Consider the following 13,959-nt stretch of genomic DNA (forward strand, 5'->3'; position numbering starts at 1 on the left):
CGAATTTTTCGTCTTGCGAAGCACGGTTTTAACGGTTTAACAAAGTCACGAGACGTTTTCGTCTTGCGAAGCAAGCCCATAGGGGAATTCGTCTTGCAAGGCAAATCGAAAACGAAAAAACCTTTCGTCTAGCGAGTTTTTTTGTCTTGCGAGGCATTCGTCTTGTGAGGTACCACTGTATTGAGTTAGGCTCCTGTCCTTCCTTGAGAGTAAGTCCCACTGAAGTAAATGGAGCTCACTTCTCAGTAGACATGCATAGATAGGATTGCATTGTTAGCCCCACTGAAATTGCTGGAACTTCAGCAGTTTTCCTCCATGCAGAAATGCAACCTTAACTGTAGCTCTTTCAAGGGGAAATACTGCATTCACCAAGTCTAATTTAAGACCTCACTAGACTTAATTACACTATCGAAAGGGAGAGAATTCTATTAAAAACCTGCCAGTGGAAGTGAATAACGTCCCCATCGCTGCCTCCCCTCAACTCACACAATGAATTTAGCAGAAGCTGGAGATTTACCTGTTAAATAAATCATTCAATTGTCGTTATTTTACTTTCCACTACATTTAAACCAACACCCTGCTATGCAATTAAATGTCACAAAGTCAGACTATGTATTATACGAAATCTTTACCTTTTCTTTTTCAGCTGCAATTCTTTTTCAGAAGAAACGAGAAAGGAAAACTGCTTTGCAAAATTAAAGCTCATGAGGCTTCCAGCACTGGAGTCATTAAGTGAACTGGGGGATGTTCAGGTGGCAAATTACCAGACTACTCATTCAGAGCTGTCAGTCTTCTGTCAGCCACATAGACAAGGAAGAGGCCACCCTAGAATTCCTGCCAAAGGGATAGACAAATATGGTGCTGACAGCTGTTCTGTGTTAGCATTTGTCCAGGTTTGTCTAGGACCCAGGGTGTAGGCATTTGAGTGGGTTGTTGATTGAGGATGTGAGATGCAATTATGGGAGTGCTTGCACAGCACAAAGAGTGCAATTTGATGTGTTTGAGTGATGCGATGTTTCTAGCTGTAGTTAGGTGCTTGTGTGTAAACCAGGGGTCAGCAAACTTTTTCAGCAGGGGGCCGGTCCACTGTCCCTCAGACCTTGTGGGGGGCCAGACTATATTTTTTTTTGGGGGGGGGATGAATGAATTCCTATGTCCGACAAACAACCCAGAGATGCATTTTAAATAAAAGGACACATTCTACTTATGTAAAAACAACAGGCAGGTCCCATAAATAACCTAGAGATGCATTTTAAATAAAAGCACACATTCTACTCATGTAAAAACACCAGGCTGGCCCCACAAATAACCCAGAGATGCATTTTAAATAAAATGACACATTCTACTCATGTAAAAACATGCTGATTCCCGGACCGTCTGTGGACTGTATATAGAAGGTGATTGGGCCGGATCCGGCCCCTGGGCCTTAGTTTGCCTACCCATGGTGTAAACCTACAGGCAAGATAAAATTAGAAACACCTCCCCCCTTAAAAAGCCACGGATTGTTAATGGCCAAGGGCCTGATTGTAGAGGAAAGTTTTCACCTGGCACTTAAAGATAAGTGATGAAGACACCAGGTAGGCCTCCCTGGGAAGAGCATTGCTACCGTAGAGAAAGTGCATTCTCGTGTTGCCACCCCCTGAGTCTTCCATGTAGGGAGCGCACAAAGAAGGGCGTCAGATTACGATGGCAGGGTCTGGGTAGGTTCATATGGGGAGAGGCTGCCGTTGAGGTGCTGAGCTGCAGAAAGCTTTATGGGTCGCAAACAAGACTTTGAATTGTAGCCAGTGCCGTCAAACCAGGGTTGATGTGATAGGCTTGGACTTCTGATGCTCTGGTGAGCAATGAGGCCACCGACATCTGCAACAGCTGAGGTTTCTGAACCATCTTCAAAGGCATCATGCGAATTTCTCCTAATATACACATTTCTGCAAAGCCATTTCCCCAAATGTAATGCATTTATTAAGTTATTGCCATTGATATGTGTATTTATAGGTGTGCTTTACCCTAATATAAACATCTCTGTTTACTCATTTGGCTGGAGCTGCTTTGCAAAATTCAGAGAGCTGCGGTTTCAGTTCATGTATTGTTTCATAAAGTATGAATTAGGTATGTTCATCTTTAAATGTGAACTAATTTTCTCTCCCGTTCCTAATGGGGATCAAGTTCAGAGTGTTCATTCTTCCTCTGTTTATGCGTCGCTTTGACCCTCTTAGTAACATTCAATACTATTCACCATGGCATTCTTCTAGAGTTGTTGTTTGGGTTGGGAGTTGGAAGCACAAAACAATGGTGGCTCCAGTTCTTTCTGGAGGACCAGTCCAGATAGTATTCCTGAAGAACAACATTTCCACCTCTTGGCCTACAGGGCGCAACTTGGTTCCATCTTATCTCACACGCAACACTAACGTATCAACAAACAATACACATATGTCTAATTATGAGTCATTTGGAAAACATTTATCACAATGTTAAAAATATCAGCAAAAAACAGAAGCATGGGTGAATGAATAAGAAAACCAAATAACATAAGAGACATGTATTTCCATAATTGTAAAACCAACCAGTGCTTTTTTCTGGGGGGGACGCATACCCCTAAACATTTTGTGAATCTAAGTTTGGCCTCATTGAGGGGCAGTATTTCAATACCAGTAGGAAAATGAGAGTACCCCTAAACATATTTTTTTTAGAAAAAAAGCACTGAAACCAACTATTTTCTGTGTATATCATGATCTTTTCGTTATGCAATATATAAAATGAAATTATTCATCATCTTAAAGTTTATTTCCAACCACTAGCAGAAATCTCATTCTATAGCCATACTATATAAGGGAAAGTATGTGACAATCTAAAACAGTGTGTGTGTGTGTGTGTGTGTGTGTGTGTGTGTGAGAGAGAGAGAGAGAGAGAGAGAGAGAGAGAGAACCAAATTATATACCTTTTCTACCCATTAATCTACATAGTCTGAAACTCCAGGTGAAAATTCCAAGGAAAAACAGATAAAATAAAGGTAGCTTACCTATATGAGCCATCTCATTCAGTCAATAATGAATAGATTCTGAAGATTTATTTTATTAATTTTGTGTGTGTGTGTATTATAAAATCAGTCAAAATCCAGTGGAATATGCTTTCCCATAATCATTTCCAGTCTAGCAAGGTGCCCATATACATTCCAAGGTTACAGCTTTCTAGCCTGCTCTTCTTAAGCAGCATAAACAGTCTGCTTCATGTCCTCAATATTCATTCCAGACATGCATGTCCTATAGTAGCTGCTTTCCCAGGCATGGGTGTACAGGAACACTCTCACCAGCTGTTTCAAAGATGATTCAGAAACCTACTCTTAGTCCAAACCAAAGCGGCTGTTTTCCTTAAGTGACATGATTCAAAGTTTCAAACTATTTCATCAGATGTTTCCTTAACTTTTAAAAATTAGATAGATGACAGATAGAGATAGACAATAAACATGTACGTGCACGCACACGCACATGCACACAGTATCAGTCCTGAAATAAAATTTCAATAAGAACATCTTTCATACACTTTTATAAACTCATATCGAAGCCTCCTTGAAATGATTTCATTTTGCTGGAGTATATCAAGAAGGGTCTCCAGAAGTGCAGATTGTGTCTGTTATGTACTGAGTTGAATAGGATCCAAAATGCAGCAGTCTGATTGGCCCTAGAACAATAGGACCCGAATGCAGCAGTCTGGTTGGTCCACAGGAGCCACCCAATCCAGCTCCAGGTGGAAGTGAATCCACAACCTGATTGGCCTACAGGAGAATCCCGGAATTAGCCAATCACGTGGGGCCCATTGTGTAAATAATGTATATAAAGCAGACATTCTGGGGGAACTTCCATTCCTCCTCACCACTATGAGCTGAATAAAGAGCATGAAATCCACTCTCGACTCCGAGTATATTTCAGTGTCTTTTAATGATGAATTTTTATCATCACCAAGATTTTCTGAGTACTTAAAAGTCGGTCATGCGCAGTGGACCTTGTGGGTTTTTGTGTGTGTGTGTTCATATACAAGAAGTTTCAATTTTAGAAACCAGTTATCAGGATGTTTAGACATGAGCACCTCTCAAAGAATCTCCAGAGTGTTCTTGAATTAAATATCCAAAAGCTGTGCCATGTCCTACAGAAATGTCTCCTGATACAAATGAATAAAAATCTGATCCCATCTGAGACACATTAACTAAACCAAACACCTCAAATGCTGTCCATTTGGTATAAGCCAAGTGGGACACGGCTGAAACCCATGTCATTTGCAGAGATCCTAACATGTTAAATATAAAAACTGGTGAGCGTTTTTAGGTGTCTTATTATGGATTTGTTTTGAGCTGAGTTTGGGAGGCTCAAGCTACATTTGTGTGTTGTTCTGTCTTGTCTAGCAGGTGAGTGTTCTGGAGAGTTCACCACAAATTCAATTTATTAAAAACATGTCTGTGGGTTGTGTATTCCAACCAAGCTCTACAAATAAGCTTTTGTTTTACTTGGGAGTCATTGCAAGTCTTACATATTAGTCAGACATGGAACACATGAATGAGAGCGGGAAAACAGTAAGTGGCCCTCACTATAGAGCTCACTTAAGCTTTTCGTGCTTGCTATTCATTAAGTCTTCATAGCACAGAGAATATCTAGCACTCTGGTTTCCACTGGGAAATTCATAAATGTGCTGAAAAAAACAAGATAGCCCATGTATTCAAACTTTATTTGAAAGATGGGTAGTTGAAGGAGAAACCATGATTTATGTCACCAGGGTCTGAATCTCAGTCTGAAGCCAACATATTCTGACACTGACTTTCATGTTTCAAATAGATAAAATAGCTAGAATTTCATGCCTTGGCTAGCTCATGAGAAATATTGGGAAGCATTAAGAATGAACATGGAGCATCCTTTGTAAAGAGAGACCAGAACCGTGTGCATGAAACAACAGCTTCACAAAGTTAGTTCCATTTCTTGAATAAGAAAATCTAAATTCTGCTATCAGGAGAAAATTATGCTAATAAATTATTATTATTATTATTAATAATAATAATAACAATAATAATAATAATACCCTGCCCACCTGGCTGGGTTCCCAACACATATGGCTCCCAACCGAATATTAAAACACAATACAGCATTAAACATTATAAACTTCCATAAAACGTTTTGCACAAATTTATCCTGCTGCTTAGACCCATGCAGAGCACTGAAGCCCTCTTGACCAGGAGAAATCTTAGGGCCAAATTACATATTAATTAAATGACTCAATCTTATCTCTGCCATGTCATCATAAGGTGGTGTTAGAGACATCTCTTTCTCCCCACCTCTCCCCACATTAGACGCCCACCCTCAGAGCTGTAATATAGAGGTAATTATATTGATATTTACAACTACATCTCTTTTCTCTTCCCTTCTATCCCAGTTTTCTTTTGTGTTGTGTCTTATACATTGTAAGCCTATGTGCAGGACGTGTCTAGTTTCTCTCCCCCCCCCTTTTCTTGACCATACAGAAGTTGGTGGATAATCGACACCAGAATCATGAATCAGCATCAGAATCAGGAAGGAGGGGTTTCTCCTTCTCTACCAACACTACTGTACCAGTGACATCACATGTACATACCATAACAAGAGTTACAGAGTGACAGAAGCTGCTATTGGTGCCAATAACGGCCTCCCTCGTGAGGGAAACAACAAGCTCCAGGGGAATTTTCCATTTTTACATTTTTTTGCCAGAAACATCAGGAGGCATTCAATGTAGCACAAAACTGGGTCAGCATAAGTATTTCTGCTTTGCAAATGGAACAATCTGCCCTTTCCTCTCGCTGTGTGCTGTTCTGATGGTTCTCCTGATCTTGGCAGATCCAGTTTGTGGGCCACAGGGGGAAATGCCCTGTTGCACTAGCAAAAGTCCGCTGGCTTCCACTGGCGGAGCTCTCGAGTTGTCTCCCGCCCATGTTGTGAACAGTAAGGGATAGCCTCTGTTGTGCTGTATTGCTAGTCCTGAGTCACACATGCGGAGAGAGAAATATGTTTATTAGAAAGGTGTACTATACATGATCTGGTAGTCAACTTATCATAGAAGGAACATAGCATAGCAGCGCTGCAAAAGCTCCCAAATTCAATGCTGGGTATTTCCAGGTGGGGCTTGCAAAAACTCCTGGAAGCTGTGCCAATCAGAGTGGATAAGTCTAGATCTGGGATAATGCTCTGACAGAATAAGGCAGATCCCATGTAATTTGGTCCTCATTCAATACACCCTCTGCTATTTAGGTTTCAACAGACATTGTCTAATACATGGGTAGGCAAACTAAGGCCCAGGGGCTGGATCCGGCCCAATTGCCTTCTCAATCCAGCCTGCGGACGGTCTGGGAATCAGTGTGTTTTACATGAGTAGAATGTGCCCTTTTATTTAAAATGCATCTCTGTATTATATGTGAGGCTTGCCTGGTGTTTTTACATGAGTAGAATGTGTCCTTTTATTTAAATTGCATCTCTGGGTTATTTGTGGGGCATAGGAATTCCCCCCCCCCCCAAAAAAAAACATAGTCTGGCCCCACACAAGGTCTGAGGGACAGTGGACCGGCCCCCCGCTGAAAAAGTTTGCTGACCCCTGGTTTAATACTTTCAAGCTCATCTTCTCTTGCATGAATGTACAGTGGAACCTCAGGTAACAGACACTTCAGGTTACAGATGCTTCAGGTTACAGACTCCGCTAACCCAGAAATAGTACCTCGGGTTAAGAACTTTGCTTCAGGATAAGAACAGAAATCGCGCGGCGGCGTGGCAGCAGCAGGAGGCCCCATTAGCTAAAGTGGTGCTTCAGGTTAAGAACAGTTTCAGGTTAAGAACGGCCCTCCGGAACGAATTAAGTACGTAACCCGAGGTACCACTGTGAGTGTTTATGAAGATCTGTTTCAGAGGCTCTGCTCCATTGTCTGAGGGTTCCCCGGGATCTTGTTTTCTTCACCATGTGCCAAAGGTCTGGGGGAGGTATGTTCTTCTCCCTAGATAGTAGGCTTCCAGAAGCAATTTACAAGTATTTTATTTCAGAGATCTGCTCAAATAGGATTGCTTTCTGTTGTTGGCTTGTCTGTTTTATGGCTTTATACGACTTACATCCCCTTCTGCCTGAAGTGCCTTGCACAAAATGAGAATGTAAATATTTTAAATAGCTGAGCAAATAAAATCTATCCAGGCATTTTTGTAAAAAGGAGTGGGCACAGTACAGCCAAATAACTTTTAAGTATCATTGGTTCCAGTGGGAGACATGTAATTACATGACATTAATGGGACTTAACTCTTGGATCAAAATCATACTTCATTTGGTTTACATGGCTTTACACAAACTGCTAAGTACAGTTAAAGTGCATTCCATCAGGATTAATAGGATTTAGAAGGCAATACATTTGGGGTGGGGTGACTATTTATTACCTGTTCACCAAGTAGGAAACAAGTCTCTATAGCGACAGTGAAACAAAGACTGTCACAAACTAAAGTCGCCACTAGAGGGAGCCCAAACTGTCTCTTGAATACCTGGAGAAATCACAATGTTCTAAAGACTGCAGTTTGTAAATCATATATGGCTTGTCGCTTGCGCCAACGAGTATACTTTAATGTGAAGTATATTTAATAGTATTTTTAACAGATTTTTAATTTCAGGTAACAAAACATCCATACAAGGAAAACAGAGCTTATTAGCTTTACAAAATAAAATAAAATAATAGTGGCTGATGATTATAGTTTTTAGGAATATCTTTAAAGAGTTTCTCTGTAGTAAAAATAACTATTTAATATCCAGTAGTCTAACTTCCGATAGAAAAGTTTAGGTTTGTGTACTCTTCATGATTACAGCGGCATGGTCCGAGATATTAAGAAGATCAATCTCCGACTTGTAAACCTGAGAGATAAGGCTTTCTGTGATTAATAAATAACCCAGTCAGGGGTAATTTGTGTACCTTGCTGGCATATGTGTATAGCTTCTTAGTTCTGGGTTGGCTATGTGCTAAGTGTCAAAGTTATTATGTTTATGTAATATTTTGTAGAAGGGTGTTTTAAAAGATGGTGATTTGCACATGTTTTGTGATAGCGGAGAAATTCTGCTTTTATCAAAATAGTTATTAAGTACAAGATTTAAGTCACCACCTATCACAATGATGTAGGTATACTTTTTTAGGTTGCTATCAGTACACGAGTGGATTTTCTGGATGAAATTTTTACATTACTGTAAACAAGGCAAAATTACAATTTACATATTCCATAAATACAATGGGATTAAAATAATTGTATGTCACATCAATATTATGAATCTTTACAACAATAACAATATATTGAGCAAGCCTCATTGATTTCAGTGTGACTTGAGTACCCCTAATTCTGCATCAGTGTGTGCAGCCATAGGGCAAACTAGAAATATTAAATAAGTTCTGGATCAAAATAATAAACTCTCATTACTGCACATTGTAAAAATGGATGACTAAAATGGAATGTTCCTGTATTTCATCATAAGCAATAAATTCATAACATAAATTCTTGCCCTGCTCCCAGTTATGAAGAAATAATAAAAGATAATTTTCCATTCCATTCCATTCCAAATCAGATTGCTTCTGATTTATATATTATCTGGTGTTCAAGAACTTAGTGTGGGGTGCAAAATGTACAAACACACACACACACACACACACACACACGCAGAGAGAGAAGTATAGCCTCTGAAAAAAGTGATTTTTTTTCCGATGTAGGTTTATAGGCATCATTCTGCATCAAAGGTCTCTGACTTACAATAAGAAAAGGAGCACCCAAATTCCACATTTGAGCATAAACCTATAAAACCAGTCAAATAACAGGACATTAAGAGCTTCCTTAACTGAAACTGAAATCAATAACAGTAGTATGGCCAAAGAGACTAACCCAACGATGCCTTGATAAATATCAAAGTTTGCACTTGGCATTACTATGTTGTTGGCATCTGTCTGCCTTGAAAGACAATGGGAATGAAGTCAAACCACTGGAGAATCACAGCGCCTGCTGTGGCTGAAAAGACCAGTAACTTGTAACTGCGGTCTTCTACATTGTTTTTGCTGTGTTAGCAGCACCGAAGTGGCTTCTCCAGGGCACAAGCCTAGGCAGTGTGTCTGGAGTTCCTGGGCTGCCCAGAGAGCAATACCCCCGCTCTCACGGATGGGGTCCAAAGGTAAGCGGAGCAATACATTTGGCACCATCTTGGCTACAGGAGTTGCCAGAAAGAGGTGTACAAGGTGCCACCCAACCATCTTAGGGACTCCACCCTGGATTTGTGTAGGGTTTAGTCCTTCGCCTTTTCTTCTGAAGATGCCCTACAAGGCAGATTAAGACAAGCCAAGTTTCCTCAGCTCATCAGTGAGGGTGCTATCAATCCCTACTTCAGGCAATTGCAACAAAATTGGTGATAATACCCAGACCATCATCATGTTGGGATACTGCCAGGGAGATAAAGTCCATCATGGCCCCAAGCCGTCTGCCAGACGATCCATCAATCTCCCGTAGGCACGCAGTATCAGCAATTGGCGACATGAGTTTCTAGAAACAAGCTTGCCACATTCTAGAGCTCATGCACACTCTATCAGCAGATAATGTACAGCCAAAAGTTGCACTCCGGAGAGCATTATTTACAAGCTTTATTCAGCGTTGATCAGAACAAAGAAAGACATGACTGCCTGCATTAGTGTCTCTGACAGAGAGAATGAAAGCAATAGGAAACATAAACATCCTGTGAACAGGAAATACGCAGGCTGTGACACAAACATCCTGCTCCCTTTTAAGGTGGAACGGAAATTTCCTAACATCATTCCCCATGGTGCTGATGTAGTATCCATAATGTTCAGATTCTGAATGTAAGCAGATTGTAAAAATTAAACTATTGGGCACCAGCTTGGGCACTCTAGCCAGGACACTCCAGCCAGATGAATAATATAGTCTGTGTATCACATACTTCTGAGAGGCTTTAAGGAATGAACTCATAGGTATTCAATTCAACCTCAATCCTGTATAGTTGTACGTGTTCATATTGCATGTGCACATTGAAATATTATCCCACTAATGCAGCGTTAACAGATATCTATTCACATTCTGTGACCCAAGAACCTGCCTTATTGGAAGTCAAACTAGGCTAGTCCATCAAAACCAGCAATGTTTACTTTGACTGGTACCACTTCTCCTGCTCTGAGACAGAAGTCTTTCAAACCACCACAGTCTTTTTTTAGTTTGAGTTGATAGGGACTGAACCTGGGACCTTCTGAATACAAAGCATGTACTTTGCCAGCAAGCTTTTGTCCCTCCCATTCGTCTCCTGTCCTTCCCTCTATATAACTGGCACAAAATTATTGCACAGCTGATGGAAACAAATCAGATAGAATCAGACATAATTGGAATAATTGTCCATTTTCGGAATATGAAATGGAATATGGTGGATTGCATGGTAGTCGGAGCAGTTTCTTAGGTAAATGGTATGCAAGCCTTTTAAATCAAATCTATTCACACAAGCTTCAATAGATAACACAATGGATAACACTTTCATTGATGTAAACAGGGAATCTGGCAGATGAGGTGAGCTTCATGAGTGTATGAGGCTATCACAACATAAACTGTCAGCAAGTGCAAAATAAGCTGTAAGGATTTTCTCACAAAGATCACGGCAGACACATTGGCATTTTATTATTATTATTATTATTATTATTATTATTATTATTATTATTATAATCAGTTTTCTTCACGTGTACTTGCAATTCTGCAGAGGGGGAAAACATTCCATCAACTGAACTGAGAACAATTATATGATCAAATCCTTACTAAAATTGCTTGCTTGGCATGATATGTCTCATGACATCTGAAATCTATAATGGGCCTAGGATAGCTCCGTTACTACAGCATGAGACACTTAATCTCAGGGCTGGACAAAAGATTCCTGCATTGCTGGGGCTGGACTAGATGTCTCTTGTGGTCCTTTGAAATTCTATGATTCTATGAAATACCATTAGCTCTAAGAAAAATTCCCAAGGAGATTACACACAGACACTTTTGCACACACACTGTTTAAAGCAACAACGGCACTTTAGGCAGGTTTGCTCTGGATTTTGTAGGAGATTTAATATACTGACTAACAACAACAAAAAAGAGAGACATTAAGGTCTTAAAGCAAAATGTTCTAGTATTCAGGGGCTCTGATATGCATCAAAGGGTGTGTTTGTGATTTATGATTTATTTGTGATTTATCTACACACACACACACACACACACACACACACTTGCATATCTTGCTACATAATGTAAGACTGTCGTCAAGCTGCAGTTCATTTGCTGTTTGAGCAAAGGGGACAGTGTGGGGAATAGGGTTGGTGAGGTCTAGTGGTTGGGGGTTTGAGGAGACAGGTTGCAACTGTTGGCAAGTGAAGCAAACAGGGGCACAGCCCCTGATACATACAACACACACACTATTTATTTATTAAGATAGTCCCATACTGCACTTCACAAAAATGAAAACAGGGTAGTTAGCTTATAATAGCATGAATAAGCAGGCCTGGTTTTGGAAAATAATATTATGCTGGAGTGAGATGCACTTCAGTGCAGAGGTCTTCTCATATATGCAGAATATATATGTTCCTGAAATAACTTGTTCCCTGTGATGATCTGAAATTGTAGTCTTGTAGGTGCACATAACGAAATTTAATCACCCATTTGAAAAGCAGACATGGAGGTTTGTCTTACTTATTGAGGTTGCGGACAATTGTTTTCTGTGCATCGGTTGCTTCAAGGATGTGAAGAATAACAAAATAGCTTGCTTGCGTAGCAGAAGTGAGTCATATGTGTATTGACAGCACTTTTATCTTAACAAAATGGTCTAATGCTTCATGAAAATCCTATGTAATGGTATCCCTCAAGCTAAAGTTATATTTCAGTGACTCTTCGTTTATTCTAGGTGAGTTGCTTAACAAAAAGCAGAAGAAAGCTGCTATAAGCATTGACACAAGTTAGACAAGCCACCCACTGTCCGGAGAGGAGTGGTAATGTTTTGAAATTTTGACCACCAAACACAAAATGTATGCTAAGCAACATATACCCTAAACTCAAATGGTTTAGTAGACTCTTATTTTTAGGCAGCTGTGCCTAAGAAGTTTTTTTTTTAATAGGGCTACACTTTGCAAGTAAGTTCCCCAATACATTCAAATACTAAATGCTTACTTGGTTCAATGGAAGGGACATGGAAGAGATTTGAAGGCCTCAGATATAAGATCACCAGGTTAATGTGCCAGACTAATGGGTTTTAAAAAAAAGGGGACTGACAATCCCGGGACTGGGGAGAGGGGACGCTGGAAGAAGATTGGATTGTTTTTATTCTTTTTTCCCCTTTTTATTATCAGAAATGTTTTATGAATGTTGGAAAAATGTTGAAATGAAATTATTTGGCTCTTGTAAAAATGTTTAAAGAATTAGGTAAAAAGGTTATGGTTATGAGAAGCTGGTAAAAATAAGATTTAAGTTTTAAGGTTTTTTATAAGATAAGATGAAAATAGAGTAAGGTAATGTAAGGACAGAATACTACGAATTATGGAAAGGATTTGCTGTGATAATTATTAATCAAGATACAAGAGATGGGAGGAGGAGGAGGTCATGGAAAGAAGGTAATGAAATTGGAGGATTTGAAAATGATGGTTCTATTTTTTCTTTTTCTGTTTTTGTCTTTTTTCCTTGTAATTTTGTCTTTTCTTTTTTTTGTAATTTAAAAATTCTTTTTTCAATAAATATCATTTTTTAAAAAACCATACAATATATCTTTCGTGTACTTTCTGAAAGGGCCGACCCCACCGTTAGGCAGAGTAGTGCAGTCACCTGAAGTGTCAGATGCTAGCAGATGGGTAACAGCTGCGAGGAACTGAAGGACAAAACTGTGTGTGATGGGCAGGGGGGCTGTCTTGTCCATTTAAGCTTGCCTGCTGCCCTCAGGTGTGATAAACAGCCAATAATGCTCTTTGGTTGCCTGAGGCAGTGGGCTGTTCTTAGACTTTTATGCCAGTCTTGAAGTAAGATCCCACAGCCGCTCTTGTCAGCTTCTCTACCCTTCTGGGTGAATGGGAATTGTCCTTTGCCACAGGCAGCAAAATGTTTTGGACCAGCTCTACTTTCTGATACCACTTTTGAAAATTCAAAGTTTTGGTTCCTTCCACTTATTCTAAAGTCCCCTTCAGTTGCCCCCCACTAACTGAGCAATAAAACGACAGTACTAGCCATAGTAATTTCAATATCTGCATTCACTGAGTTCATACCTCTAAATCTGAAAGAAGGACAACTGTGGTAAGATGCTTCACATTTTGTCACGTGGATATCAGGGAAATGACTGAAAATGTTTAGGCAGTAGTCCAAAAAAAATTTACTAGGGAGGACTAATCCTGATTGTAGGCGCCAAGTGAAAACATTTCTCTACATTCTGTGTTTTGTCGGAAGGTGGTTATTGGCTTGCTTTTGTTCTTGTTTTTTATGTATCTAGTGTTCTCATTTTGTATTTTTATGTTGTGAAATACCCTGTGATCTTTGGTTGAAGGGCGCTATACAAATTAAACAAACAAAGAAATAAACAATTTGGGGCCTTCCATTAAAAAAAAATACTTCTGGATCTGTAAGATGAGTAGCTTAACCCATTTTTGGGAGCTACGTGCCACGTTTTAAGAAGCCTGAGGAAAGAATTGCTTGCACAATGCAGCTTTTTCAAGTTCCTCCCCAATGAGACCTCCACATCTCATCACAAGTTCTTGTTGGAATTCCCCTAAGTTTCAACAACAGTTTCTTTGTGTTGAATATTGGCACTGACTCTAATATCCAGTGTGGGGATTTCTACATTTCTGGTGTGCTTATCTACTATATATATAGGAAAGTGGTTTTTCTGTCTGTCCTCCCGTCTGTTCTCTATGCAATTGGATGCCTCATGAGAGACTACTGC

The 13,959-nt window shown here is 39.8% G+C and overlaps 1 long non-coding RNA gene across 1 annotated transcript in view; it reads left to right on the forward strand.

Moving 5' to 3' along the window:
• Positions 1 to 13,959, forward strand: part of LOC309538488 — a 42,525-nt gene that overhangs the window by 27,364 nt on the left and 1,202 nt on the right. The gene's annotated exons all lie outside the window — the stretch shown is intronic.

The sequence above is a fragment of the Podarcis vaucheri genome, assembly GCF_965113315.1.
Source record: "Podarcis vaucheri genome assembly, chromosome: 8".
NCBI classification, from domain to species: domain Eukaryota; kingdom Metazoa; phylum Chordata; class Lepidosauria; order Squamata; family Lacertidae; genus Podarcis; species Podarcis vaucheri.